Source organism: Anopheles coluzzii, chromosome 3 (assembly GCF_943734685.1).
Source record: "Anopheles coluzzii chromosome 3, AcolN3, whole genome shotgun sequence".
NCBI lineage: Eukaryota > Metazoa > Arthropoda > Insecta > Diptera > Culicidae > Anopheles > Anopheles coluzzii.
This window is the reverse complement of record NC_064671.1, coordinates 22,515,705-22,530,985: the sequence shown is the minus strand read 5'-3', so window position 1 is coordinate 22,530,985 and position 15,281 is coordinate 22,515,705. Positions and strand designations below refer to the sequence as shown.

Genomic DNA, 15,281 nt, shown 5'->3' with positions numbered 1-15,281 from the left:
TTTCTCATTTGCTTCGGGCGATATTATCTATTTTATGTTTATTAATGTGTGCCATAATTCGGGATTGGATTATTATAACCGATCATTAGTTTCTTTTTCCATATTTACTAACTATATGAGAACAAAAGTTGTCAAGATGTTAGCTACGTTCTTTTTCCAATAAAAATATTGTGACTTTTCTCTATTACTTTTGATGATGACTACGATTGGATTTCTTTAGGTTTGTTTTTCTTCGTAAATTTATCTTCTGTTTTGCTTTTAGTGGCGTCAGAATCAATGCAATTGTAGTCGTTGGTATATATTTTGAGATATGTCTCAAAATTTTTATCATGTTCTCTTCTGCTATGTTTTAGATGCCTCATCCAAAAATGAATCATTTGGCAGGGTGATGTCATGCTTAGCTGAAATGTGCATAATGAAATTCCACTTTAAAATCCTGATCTAAAGAATTCCAATCCATCAAATTCCAAAATAGCTTTTTTTTTTAGTGAACAAGAAGATGTTTCAAATGAAATGAACTTAATGCTCATTCAATATACAGGGTTTTCCAGGATTTCTCATAGTTGTGGAACACTTCCTAGACTCATTCCAATTGGAAGTGAACTTCATATGTTGGAAATTGAACTCTTTAGCACCCTTGTCCCGTTGGATAAGCTCTTTGGAACTTCCTATTGGATTTGTCCAACAAGCGTGCTACAGAGTCCAATTCCCATTACATTAAGTTCCTTTCACGTAAGAAAGTGTTTATAAAGTGTCCCACAGCTATGAGAACTCCTGGAAAACCCTGTAAAAGCGATACAAATGGCGATCATCACAGATTACATACTTGCTTTCAGATCACCTGTTCTCGTTCAACTTGCCCTTTGATCATAGGATCTATGTCAAGTGTTGGTACCAATTTCTCGCCATTAGATCACTTCCGGAGCTTTCTTCCGAAGGCTCATTCAGTGTGCTTTAACGACCAAGCGATTAGGCGATTATACAATGATCGAACCTCAATTTCAAACTCCACTCTCTGATCGCTGTCCTCGCGAGTAATAATAATAATAATAATTGACGATCTGTCTATATTCAACGACACGCACCCGACCATAAGAAAGCGGCCACATGCTCTGTGTAAACAAGTGACAACCCTGTCCCTCCCATGCTCTCTAATGAGCACCGGCACTGGATCACGCCATAGCAAACTAGGCAAGGTGCAGCAGACCTGGCCCACCAAACTGCACAGTAATTGATCAGTGCAGTCAATCGAGGTTCATCAATAGCGCTGAAGGGAGAAAGAGCTTCACAGGAAGCGATCGGCTAGGCGATCGCTCTACGGCAGCTCATTTTATAGACCGTGCACAGGACGCATGGCAATGGCACATGGGAGCCACCATCCGGAAGGAGGTTATCGCTGCTGCCATCTAACAAGTTTGTGAGCTTGGCCGTGTTTGCGTGAGTGCGCGCGCGTTGTTTTTTTTCCTGCGCGTCTCATTTTCTCTCCCCCCGTCTATGAGGGCGATCGATCACCCAGTACAAACACGGACACCCCCGATTCCGGCCGATCCGATGGCCCGATGCTCCAGAAAAGCTCACCACCACCAGCACAGTCTCCGGAACGTTTCAAGTTGGCCGTGTTTACGCAGCTTGCGCGCACCCCCGGGGTCCGGTAATTAATCACCAGCTCATCGGTTGCGCTTTCTTTTTCCGTGCTTACTTTTAATTATCGCCATTATTCGGATCACCCGAATCAATTTATGTAACGGATCTCGCACGCCCGTCATGGGCACATGGGAGGCATCTAGCATCCAGCAAGATGCCACTGGTGGTTGCTTTTGGTTGTTTAGTGCCCATGACAGACCGAAGGAGCTCCAAGGCCAATGGCGAGCTGCGCGCTTTGGATCGCTCACGAATCAATCCGTTGCAGTTTTCACGCTTCACGGCCAGATCACACCAAAAAACCATCCTAATAAAGCCCGCACGGTCATGGGAAAGCATAGCTTTGCGCTGTTCCCTCACCTCCGCCGAACCCACTACCACCGAGCCAGCGTGACACAGGAATGGATCATTTCACCGGTAATTGTTTGGGGGTTTTTTGATTAGAAATTGATTGCAATGGCACGCCGGAGACGCAAGAATTCGGTGACCTAATCTGATTTTTCTTGGTTATTCATTCGCATTTTCTTTACGTAATGGAAACCGTAGATGAAATGCGTACCTTTCCTCTCCCATCGGTAGGTACAGTTCGTACGAGATCTCATCAAACTGGCCACCGTACCTCACCGCCTCGATCAGGCGCGAAAGCAAGAAGCAAATCAACTAGCCAAACAAAGCACACACACACACACATACACACACACACACACACGCACACATACAATACTCACACAACGAATGAGGTAGGAAAAGCTTTAATCGCTTCCATAACGATTGCATCTCGTTCCTTTCGTGTGCTTCCTCTATTCTACGGATTTTCGTAACGACGGCCGAAACACTCGCCTCCACACACACACACACCGCATCGTGTAGAAAAAGGGCCGTTTCGGTGTCGATCCGGTTTCGGATCGAACTTGATTTCAAATCGTCCCCCGCTTTTGGGGAGGTATTGAAAGGGTCAATTATACTGTACAAGAGTCGGGTCAAGGTTTCGGAAAGCTGGGAAAACCACCTTCTGCCTTTCGGTCAACATCATTCGATCGTGCAATAGAATGCATCCAAATCTCACAAAATCTATGCATAGAAAAGCAATTGGAAATGAGAATGAACTCTATATCGAATGCGATGATCAAGGTTATTAAATCTTGGATGTTTTGAGCATTTTTTTATTGGTCGTGAGAACAACTCTCTCGATATGCAGTAGATAACCATCGACAACATCTCATCTGATGCCATCAACAACACTGCTGCCGAACCGGTGACCGGTCCCGGTGTTCCTTTTCGATGAGATTTCCCACCCGCGTCCACCCGCGCTTGTGTTTCGCTTGCCTGCTTCAAATAATATCCACTTTTCCATTCGATTTCCCTCCCCGGCCCGGTCGGCGTCCATGCCTAGCGCCCTACAGCGCATCCGTAAGAAGCCACCCGAAAAGTAGGTCTCGGTGTCGAGTTGAAAACATTTTCACCCCACCGGCCCAACTCACCACCCCCTGCCACCTTCGGCCAATCGCTTCGGGTTTTGGGTTTTGGTTCGGTTTTCGGTGCACGATCGATAGGATGAGCATGCCGTTTTTTTGCTGCTTCTTCTCTCGAGCGCCATCGTCGCGCCCCGAAATGGCACAAATCATTTGAAATTAAGATAGGTTTTTTTTCGGTGCGGGGGGGGGGGGGGGTTCGTGCTTGGCGTTGGTAATTTTTTCGCCAGTCAATGGATGGCTTGGATTGGGTCGTTTTTGTGCCGGTGGTTTTCTTTCCTCTTTGAAACGTGCACCGCGGGAAACCGCTGGCACGTAGTGGAGCGTCCCGAGAGAGTGTCGCAGGGAATCGGTGGCCGATGCAAATGCGATTTGCACGGAGTGCGCAGAACGAAATGAGGTGTGTGTGTGTACTGAAGTCGCCAAATGAATTGGTCAGAGACTCGTTAGCCTGTTTAATTAACATTCTCGCGGTCGTGAGGTGGCAAACAGGCACGATCGATTGTGCCGCAATCTATTGATAGTGGTGGGAATCGTGTTATGATGGGCAGTTCTTTAGGCAATGTTCTTCTACGCTTCTTGATTTGCTATACGGATGAAAGTTTTTCAAAATATGTAGAGTACAAGGTAGAAACTCATAAACTAAATCAATATGAGATGAAGTGATTGGCATCCAATTCTGGACTGTTTATGTCTTGGATGTTTTAGCTAAATTCAAAATTATGTCTCCTCAAAACAAAATAGTATTTTTTACTTCATGCATCGTTAGATTTCATCAGTAATTGCTAAAAAGATCAAATTTAGACCAAAATTAATATATTGCCCCAATATATCTTCATGAAAATCGGCTTTTACAACTAATTGAGGCATTCGACCGCTTGTTACAAGGTTCGTCAAAGTGTCATCAATCATTTAACCAAATTATTTCTCACTCAAATTGAAGTATTAACGCTTTGTGCTCCTTAAAAACCGAAGTAATGCTTCCATCTTCTAATCATCTGAAGCTGACACTCGCGCCCCAACTTTACTTTCCAACGGCATTTCAATACCGTAAAGCGAGGTTGATAACTTCATGATAAATCATCTCAAATCGAGAGAAAATCTCTCAATCTTTCCCGCTCATTGAATCCATCTCAAGGTGCCGCTTGCTCCGTTTCAGACTTTTTATTTTTCATCCACGAAAACAATAGCACAATAACGCTCAAAATCACACTACTAACGAGCACCTGGGACGCGCCAACAGATGTAGCAACCATGCGATCGGCCCCCTCCAAAACATTACGCCTGTCACGAAACCGCACCCCATAAATCATCCATCAATAAATCATTCATCGGATGAAGGCGGTGTTTTGTTGTTGTTATTTCTTTCCCGTGCGACAGCGTACCGCCGGGAACGGGCAAAATGAGTCACTGATTACCCTACTTAGTGGGCCATTTTCACCGCCGGCACTAATCACGGCCGCTGGAGGATGTGTACATCGTGCTATCGAGCCACGATTGCACCAGTGTGTACCGGCGCCTCAATGAAGCTATAACTGTCAACGCGATCCAAACATACCTGATTTGCTGTTAACTCTTCGCATCCGGATAGATCCATCAGATCGAACGCCATCAGTGGTGACGGTGGCGGATGAACGATTCTGGACTCCGGCAAGATCTGGGTCGGCAGACCGTTCCAGCTCAGCCCGACCGGACGCGAGATGTTTTGCCTGGGGAACGAGTTCTTATCAACTGGCGAGCGAAAGAGACAGAATACACGACCTCTAGCAGCATTCCAGAACCGTTACTTTTTGAAACAGCTAACCTGCGCCAAGTATCAACATCCCCTAGCAAACGTGGCAAGACGGACGGGTACGGGGAATGTATCTACTGTTAGAATTCCTCGCCACTCAGGGAATTGCTTCCTGTTCTGGCTGCAAACCAGCCCGCCGCTCGGCCAAACGCGAAAGGATGTTATCAATTAGTGCGCATCCTCAGCATCCTCGTTTCTGCTGCATGTTCTGCTCAATCGACCATACCCATTACTCAACCGGCTTTTACCCGGATATTACACAACAGCAGGTCTGTGGCAATGGCCCGGGCATGCCTCAAGCGCACGTCACCGGGGACTGCTATTTCCGCAACTGTCACCAAGGCGCACGGCATCAAGAAAGTAGCGCCGCAGGCACGAATTAACGCTCAAGAAATTACAACGGTACAAAACAGCCGCACTATGTCGCGGATCTAACCACACCTGATTGGTGCAACAGCAGGCAACAGCACCAAGTTATCGGCACGTCCTGCCATCCTTTCTTGCAAACCGAGCGACCGAGCGTTCGTGGTGAATATTCTCGGAAAAGCTTGACACGCGGCGAAAGTTTTTCGGGCATTTGCTGGTACGGGTGCTGACGATAAATTCGGGAAGTACCAAGTGCGTCCGGGATGCGTCAGCAGGGTGAGCACGCGAAAGCGTGTTTAATTAAGTTTGAGTGAAATCCATTTAAAAGGCTTGCACAATGACGCACGACAAGAAGGAAGGTTGCTATGATAAAGAGGATTAATCTGTTTAGAAATGAGGAATTTTAAAACGCAGTGAAACTAGACGTATGCATGATAAGTTTGTAGGCTTTAAGGTCTACTCTTATCAATCTAGGCATACATAAGAAAGAAGCAAATGTGTAGATAGCAGCATACAAACATAATGAAATTTTGAGCACCTCTACAACAAGAAACCCTTTTTTCACCTCAACTAAAGCCTAAAATTAGATTTTTTGCATAATTTATATCTAAAGCAAAATACAACTTGTTGTTCATTGGATATTAATTGCATTGCTACATATTGTGCACTATTCTTCAAACGAAACAGTTGTATTAACATTAAGCAGGATTTTTATAAGAGTTCACAAAACATCAGACTCATGCATAGAATTTCATAACAAGCAATCAACCTCAACCACTTCTTTTACTTCGCTGTTAACCTCATATTATGTAAGGAATACCTCGTCTTTTGTCGATAATTTCATTTTCCTTGTTAATGGTTCTATGTAAAGGGTTACCATTACAATCCTAGATTGACTAGACCTAACATTACTGAGTGACAGAACAATTACACAAAATAATTTGCTTTCAAATTGTTGTTTTTTTTTTGCCATCCGTAACACTCAACCTCAACAACAATTTATCATCCAACCCTCATGTTTTACCTTTCCACGTCAATGTTGCATTCTCTTTATCACAATACAATGAAAATTATGAGTCCCTCGCGGCAGTCGATGCTTGCTGGCAGGGTTTGATTTAGTGTTTATTGAATTCCGTCTCGGATTCAACCATTTCCACACATACCGGTACGGTAACTTGAAAATGAAAACGGTTATCCCGCGCGTTCCTGCGGGCAAATTCGAATGCAATCCATTTAAGCGATGCGCCCGCAAACCGAGCGCACGAAATCGCCCGCCAAAGACGCTACACTCGCCACAACTTTCTATCCGCTAATATGCTACTATTGAAATGTACCGACCCAAGGTACGGTGCAGCGTCGAAAACGCGCCTCCATTCAGAAGCTGCCCGAACCGTGGTGCGGTGGCGCGAGTTCACGCGAGTTCACTTTCACATTTTACATCAACACGACCAGTGGCCAGCAAGTGGGGTATCTGGGTGGGGGAGCCGCGTCACCGTACAGTACAAAATAATGCCCCTTCATCGCACATGGAACACAAAATAATCGAACAAAAAAAAAAGAAGTAAACGGGATACAAGGTGCAAGAAGTTGGCCAAAGGTTGGGTGGGGAAGCGACTAGCTCACGGGAGTCGCGAACCTTACTGGTCCAGAGGGGGAGTGAAGTGAAGAGAAAAGGGACTCTGGATATGTGTGTGTGTGTGTGTGTGTGTGTGTGTGTGTGTGTGTAAATACGATTCGATAAACATATATTTAACTCACTTTCATCCTATTCTCATCGTATTGACACATGGCAGCCGTTCACTTAGGGGCACACAAGCGGGAACCACGCAGCTCAAATGCACTCTAGACAGTCTAGAAAGCCCGAGTGATCGTGGTTTAGTGGTTTATAGCAGACAAAACATACCTAAAGACACACACACACACACAGGGGCATAAAATTGTCCAGAGGATTTGCCTAACCCTCGTCACACATGATTAGTGTCCCTACCATGTTCTGCTTCGGCACTCTCCCGTAGTTCTTCCGTTCGCTGTCGCCGAATGGCTTGATTTCACGCGACATGTGACACAGATGGTGACATGCGTCATCCTTTCTGCCGAATCGGAATTCAAGCGTGCCGTGCCGTGACGGGTCGTCGCTCGATAGAAGTGAAAGCCCTCGCGTCGCTGCTGCTGATACTTCTGCTGTCCCATAGTGCTGGGGCGACACATATATGCACATAACTCTGGCACCAAAATTGGCTCTGTCAAAGGAAATCGATATTTGCTCAAGTTCCGAACCGGTGGATTTGAAATTGGGCGACCTCCCAATAAAATCGGTAACAATAGAATCAACATTTGCAAACCGGGGACAGGTTTTGGGACAGGAGTTTCGTTGCAGCGGAGTTGGGCGGTTTGTTTGTTTTGCATAGAAAGTGCTTCGCCGGAGTAGGGGATGATGGCATTTGTTTAATTTACTATGCGAATTATACGTTTCTGCTTTCTTCGCATCATGAGGTAAGCGTTAAGCGATTGGTTTGATGTCTCCTTTCGAAGTAGAGAATAGACAGTGGAGTCTTTTTAAAGATTCAACTTGAAAATGTTGTGCCTTTAATCGTATATTGCTTATTCAAGAAACATTCTGCTACTACTGTGAAATACTTCGACACAAATGATAGACCAAAACAGTATCAAGCAACATAAAACCTTCCTCAAGGCGTTGGCCTATCAAAGGCGCTACTGCTTCTCCTCCATAAAACCTCCTACCTTCTACCACCTTAACAAGGCACTGGTCCGACCAGATTCTCCCTGATTTGTATACGCTAATTCGTGAAAATAATAATGCCTAATTGTAGCCGATGGAAGTTGGCTGCAATCATCCACACTAGCGGGATCCATCACCTCCAATAGAACCCCGTTCCATCCAAGTTCTCCCTCCCCAACAATCCGGACACGTAGTACGCGTAAGAATCCGGTTGGGTGGAGAAATGAAAATCCGCAGTGTGTGCGAATGATGCTGGGCTATGTTTGTGCCGTGCCAAACGAATACGGCCCCCGTGAGGTCAAATACCTTCTAACGGCTCCCAGAGACCGATCGTGCTCGTGGGGCGGGAGAGCAACAAAAAAGCCTCCGAAGGGGAGCGTTTTTGTTTCATTTCTAGCCCCAAGACGCCACCCAGCATGAGCGTGTAAAGAGCAGAAGAAAAGCGTCTGTTTGTGTGAGTAGAGCCAAAAATGAGGCAAAAAAGCGTGAATCTGTTTATTACCATAGCGGGCGGGCTCCTAATGCTGCCGGCTCAATCAATCAGGTGGATAATGGGTGCAGATTGTAGCCGCTGGAGGACAAAATCGGTACGGTTTGATGTGTTTTTTTTATTATTATTTCGCACGTCTTCGCCCCTTGTACAATAAATGTGTCACCTTTAGTTTCCTTTAGTGTTTCCTGTTTTCGCAACGACACAGCTATGCAAATAGATGTCCACTTTTACTTTTCGGTAAACAAACAACCTGCATGTGACACAAAGAAAGGGAGTGATAAGTGTGAGACGTCTTACTCGTTGTGCCTTTATGGTAAGAATGGTTTAAGCTTGACATCGTGCGCGTACACACCAGACGTTCCGATATGTCACGCACAGTGATACGATCGTTACGGAGCGGAAACTTAAAGGCAAACAAAAAGCAACGGCGAGAAGGACAGAAGACAGCGCCGTGCATACATTCCACCGTGCATCGTCAATGAAGAGAAAGCGTCGATATCGGCACCTTCCGTTCGCTTAGAAAATTGGCATCGAAAAACTGTATCCACCCACCGACGCCAGGGTGATCGGCTTCTGGCTTCAGTTGCTCGAGGAAAAACGGTTTTTGCTGTAGAAGAAAATAGCTGCTGCCATCTTGCTGCAGCATTTTTTCCCCCCCAAATGCACGGAAGTATCCACGTGCCAGTTCCTTTCTGCTAGACAGCGACTCGTATTGATAGTTTCGCCCCGAACCTTACCTTAGCATTAATCGAGCTTAATACAATCCACACGATTTATCTCTCGCTCCATTCCCGCGGCACTGAGCCGATACTCGGGAACGTTACCGGCCTAGCCGAATAAGGCGCGTCACGCTTTTTCCTCACCATTTCCACCCCATTACGTATGGAGGAATCCCGCACTGGGAAGCGGGAAACTTAACTTTCCATTCTTAAAGCGCGATCGGCTAGCTGATTGTGTGTTCGAATCGGTTTCAATTTCTCTCCCCCAAACCGTAGGCACTATACAGCAAATGGAACGGATAGACCGAACGGTATCAATCAACGGGGAAATGGAGTGCGCCCGGATCGATGGAAAATTTTGATTTCAAGTGCATTCACGACATCCGGGAAATTTGGGGAGGGAAACAATGTGGAATTTGATTACTGAGTGCACTAGATCTTCTTTTGGACAATGGACTTCCCTCTGTTTCTCATCTTAATCGACAGCTGAGACTATGTTCACGATAAAAATCATTCGCAACCGCTGCAAAGAGAGAGAGAGAGAGAGCGAGAGAGAGAGAGAAAGAGAGAAACAACTCCAAACCACATAGATCACATCGATCGATGATCGGTTTCGATTTCTTTCCGATCGATCGATTGCTTACTCACACACACACATATCGAATATCGTGGCCACTGCAACCCGACCGAAGCGCAAAAGTCAATGTCCAAAATTACCGGGCTGCCGAAATCTATCTACCCCTTTCCCCCCCTTCCAAAACTGCTGGCGCCATATATTGATGACCAAAAGTGGCTTACGATGATTTCAATGGAAAGTGAAAACTGGTCGTCAATGGGTTGCCCATTTTTTCACATTTGCCACCCCATTCTTCTTTTGTGGTGTGCTGTCTACTGTGTATTTTTTTTTCGCAACAATCAAACTGACATTTCGGTGATAATGGGCGATTGGCCACGGATGAGTTCATCTTCTTCCGCATGAGGGGTAGCCCCTGTCAACGGGAAGCCATTTTTTTCCTTCATGATGATCCTTCTTGTAGTGTTTGCTTCTTCGTTTGAATCTTTGTTTTGTGACGACCGCTCATGCATCATGCATGTGCGAGGATATGTTTTCCAAAACCTGGGATCCCATCGCATCAGGTCTTTCTGCCGAATCTTCCACATTCCGCATTGTTTGTGGCCCGTGAAAGGGAACCGTGGTGAATGGTTGGGTAGAGAAATTTCCCATAATTAACCACGCGCTGCATGATAGGGTGAAGTACCAAAAATAGCTCTACCAAACAGTAGAGTGTAATGTCTGCCTGTCCTTTCCTTAAATGCGCGATTGTTGTTGTTGCGTGGCTGCATTTGCGTCACTATTCCGCAATTAATGATCGTGCTGCATCACGTTATTAAAAGTTGATTTTTGTTTTTTTGCAAGATCATATTCACGACACAAAGAGGTGTGAGAAGTATGTGTTGTTTCTTCATAAAAAATGCCCAAAACTGTGGCTCAGGTACGTACCCCTATCCAGAGGGTTCGGCATTAAAACCGGTTCATTCTTAAGCCTTGCAACAATCTCCTTCGCCTTTGTTTGTGAATGTCCTGTGTTTGCGTCTGAAAGTATTTATTTCGTGGAAGAGCTGCTCGCTTCTGTCATGTCAGACGCACGGAGAAAGTTGTACCGAAAACAACTACACCCGGAACGGATCTCCCGCATCCAGACCGCATCAAAGCCTTGTGCGCGCGCTTAACATTCACCAACGGCGCACGGTTAAAGTGCAACGTAACGCGGCAATCACGTTCGTTTTTTTTTGGTTCCGTTCTCGCGCGGAAGACTTATCAGATGGTGAAGCCGTGGCAGCATGCTGCTTGCACAGAACATGCAATAACCTTCACAGCATCGATCGCTAGGCGTGGGATAAACAACATAGGAAAGAGGGCCAACGGGAGAGGACCATTCGGGTTAGCTTCTAGCAATTGGGAACGAACGATACCGGCTTTGGTGGTTGAAACTCGTAGTTCTTTAAAGGAAACCAGTCCTAGATTTATTGCCCATTGCCTTAGCACTGACGGGTATGACGCGCTTTAAAACAGGCATAAAGAATAGAGAAGTGGGATACTTGAAAAGAATGTTGGATTATACAACTTTATTGCGCTGGATTCCTGCTGTTAGACGTGGCATCGAATTTCACCAGTCAACTCAACAAGTGCCTCATGACGTTGCATGACTAAACAGATATCTTTTCGTTGCTTGATTGTATAAAGTAGTTTCTACAAATTGAGATGTTCTAATGTTTACAATATTTCCAAATTTCACTATCAGCAATGGTTGACTCCACATGAATTTAAAGAAATTAAATCTCAATGGTTCAATCCAAGAATTCACAACTAGAACAACATTGCGGAACATCATCTGTTTTTCATAACATCCTGTTTGTATATTGAAAAGGACCATTTAACTATGTATATTTAAAAAAGAAAGTCATTCGATTGTCTCAATAGCTCCAAATGAAACAATTCCTCAATATCTTGACATTCCTATTCACCCCGGTGAACCGGTCGGATTATCGCGATCGTTTTCCCTTTCATTACACACGACGAGAATCATCTTACTCTTACGCACCTCAGCTCCCGCCTTTCGCATAGCTTTCCCGCGCCCAGCTTGTCACAGATCTCCGCTGGAACGTAAATAAATTCCCCGCCGAAAGAAGGCTAGTAGAAGCAAGGCAACAAGGCAACCGCCTCACGCCACGTCTTGTCGTCCCGGCCCGGGCAGTAATTGTTTCACTAACCTACATCACCGCACGCCCGGGCCTCAGTGGATGACCGAAATCATAAACCGTCAAATTCATCCACTAGACCATTTCCGCGTGCCGGAGCAGCACAGCCGGAGAGACTGCGCGAAACCAAACAACCTTCCCCGAAAAAAAAGCAGAACGAACACGAACGCGACGGAAAACATTAAACGGAACGTTCCATTGACTCTGGCGGTTTGTTGTCTGCTTTCGGTGACCGTCTTGGTTAGGAAACCGGAAAGCAGCTAATCCAAACTGGTGCGAGCATTTGTGTGTCTGTTGTTTTAAGCGAAAACGTCAAACGCCCAAAACCCCCTGGCCGACCGGTAGTTTGATGTCATCCGCCAACGGTGAGCAACTGCGGGCAGAAGCGGGGTGACTTTATGTGTGTGCTATGTTTGCCTCATCGCTTCTTTTGCACGGAACCGGGTCGAGGTTACGGAAGCTCGATTACTCTGCCGGCAACCTCACCTGAGGAGAGTATTAAAACATTTATGCCACAACATCATGGCTGCACTTGTCCGCCGGCATTCGTGCTGGCATATTTTGGAGCAGTCGCCTGTACCAAGTTGTCCGGTGTACCCATTTCCTGTCAAACGGAACTGTGGTAGTGTTTTTTTTTCTTTTGTAGCACCGATTGCACCATTTTTTGAATTTTATTACATTTTTCTTTCGCGTCTACCCACCAGCTGAGCTTTTTCCCACAATCGACCGGGGCAATGTGGACGGTTGGGACGGCCAATTCGTCCCAAAAAACGACCAAACGTCACGTTTTAGGGATGGTAGGGAAAAAAAGGTTTGCTCGTACTTCGTGCCAGCTATGACGTAGGTTGCAACTGGGAGGGATGCAAAATTGCACTTGCAAAAAACGTAATGCGGCAGTCGATTTACTGCTCACATCATCTGTCACTGCAGAGAGATTGCATTTACGATACAGATGCTCTGATGAAAGCAGAAAATCAGAGGTTTTTTTATTGCCCTTTCATGTTTGCTGATTGAGGAAGACGTTTCTCCAAAAATGGGAAAATATAATGAGAAATGCTATAATTACTTTTTTGATTTTTTTTTAGTGGAACAGCGAAAGTAAGTCAATCTTAGGCTTTCAATGAGGATACCCTAATTATTGGGCCCATGTTTATGACATTCATCAGCGGGCCCAAACAACCCTTATCATGCGCACATAAATTTAATTTAAATGCAAACATAATTAATCACAGCGTTTGGCTGGAAAATCAGTGGACAGCAGTTTTCCCTTTTTCCCCCAATTGGATCGTTGGAATCAATTTTCTCTACCCCTCAATCGGGGAACTTCATCTAGGCCACGGGAGATCCAGTTCCGCTACGTCCCAATTCTGTCAGCTCGCTTGGTGGCACCGGAACGCGGAACGAAAATTCACTTTTCACCAACAACACCATCTCACTAGCCAAAACGGTTACGGTTCGTAGTGCAGATCACAGTTTCACCGACAATGTGGAAAACTAGCCCGAAAGTGAAGCAAAAGCTACTTGAGCATGATCATGATTGCACACACACACAAACATACACCCCCATTAGGAAGGAGGGGAAATAATGGGGAACTGCTAGTTGGCAGAAACCCTTCTTGGGATTGTTCTTTGCATTGCGCCCCGGGTAGCTTAGCCTGCTGGTGATGGTAACGCTTTCTTGCATTTGAAAGGGAAATTCCCACTTTTTCCAATGATTTCCTACCGCCTACCAAGACACGGTGAGCTTTATTCTGAGCTGCTCAATTGAAATGCTGCTTAGAAATAGAGGAAACCGATCCGGTAGGTTGGTTTTACCAACCTTTTTTTTCCAATTCGAATCAACAACCGCATCGTTGCTTTTCCTTTCATATTGATTCCGTTCTTATCGGGTTACGGGAGGGGTGTGGGAGTTTATTTTCCTTTTCATGTTTCCTATTCCCAATATTTGTCCCCCCTTTCATCTTCTTCCCAATGTCCCCGTGAACTCAAAGCCCGCCCATTTATGTTAATCATTTATTGTGACAGCTTTCGACAGTCGGTGCGGATCACCGTTTTACGGCCGGTGGCTTTATTTTTCCGGTATCCGGCGGGGCAAATTATCCGCGGTCTGTCGAACACGCAAAACAAACATTGGATCACCAAGTGGATGGGGTGGGGATTGTATTGTGTGTTCCCAATTCTCCCACACGAGCGAGGAGCAACGTTATAAAATTAGCGATCGGTCAATTTCCGTTCCGTTTATTGGCGGGTAGGGTTTTTGCTATTTTTGGATAATAACACCGCACCAGGTGAGCCATTCCGCCTTATCGGAAAGGGAAAGTTTTGTTTGTGTGTGTGTGTGTGTATATGGGGTTTTTCTTTGTTTTGTGGTGAAGGAAAAATTAGAGGGTTTTACAAAGTTTCCCTCAAAATTTACCTGTGCGTGTTTGGGCTGACCCAATCTGTGCTCATTTCGCATTCATCCGGGTGACCGGAGACTGATGAGGTGCAAAGCTAAACCAAAAAGAAAAGCGTACCAGTTGTGAGGGTGGAGGGTTTTTTTTTTTTTGCAACGAAAACCTGCAACAACCCTGATGAAAGGTATTATTTTCCCCCGCAAGGCCACAGGATCTGTGTGCAATTATTATTCGTACCGAAAATGTTACAGGTGACCATTTTCTCATCAAACCCGTTCCTTGCCATGCTGTTGTTCTTTTTTCCTGTTTGTTTTAAAATTCCATCCCACGCGTTGGTGTGCGTGCCAAAAATTTTCAACCCACAACAGTATTGGGTGGGGTAAACAAAAACAACAACCCTTTAGGTATTAATGCGTCCCCGATGATCGTAAAACAAAGTTCGCTTCGGAAACCCGCGCACTGTTTGTTTTGGTCCATCGCAAATGGAACAATGACGTCGTTTGCTGGCAAAGCATTTGCCAATTTGCCGTTTTGTGCTGTAAAGGGGGGGTAACAGCAACAAAAAAGAAAGGACAAAATCAATCATAACGGGCTGAGCAGAACGTGTTATGGAACGGATCTATGGTACGTGGGACTTGTGTATGTGTGTAGAGAGTAAAATAAAGAGAGGCGGCAATAGAAATAACAAACCCGCCGCGAGGGCCCACAGTAAACGGAATTTGTTTGGATTGGTACAGAGGAGAAAACAACATTGTTGTGTTCAGTCAAAGCAATGTCAAATATGTTGTTGTTATTAATTTTATATATTTTATAAAATAAACGTTTCCCATGAAATTGATCATCCACGATGAAAAGATAATAGATGCTATACATTATTAGACTGGTAAATCATATGCATTACT

The 15,281-nt window shown here is 45.2% G+C and overlaps 2 protein-coding genes across 2 annotated transcripts in view; one reads left to right on the top strand and one right to left on the bottom strand.

Moving 5' to 3' along the window:
* LOC120954768 (probable nuclear hormone receptor HR3) overlaps nt 1-15,281 on the bottom strand; it is a 509,904-nt gene that overhangs the window by 276,865 nt on the left and 217,758 nt on the right. The window lies entirely within an intron of this gene.
* LOC120958525 (serine protease filzig) overlaps nt 1-15,281 on the top strand; it is a 39,097-nt gene that overhangs the window by 2,353 nt on the left and 21,463 nt on the right. The window lies entirely within an intron of this gene.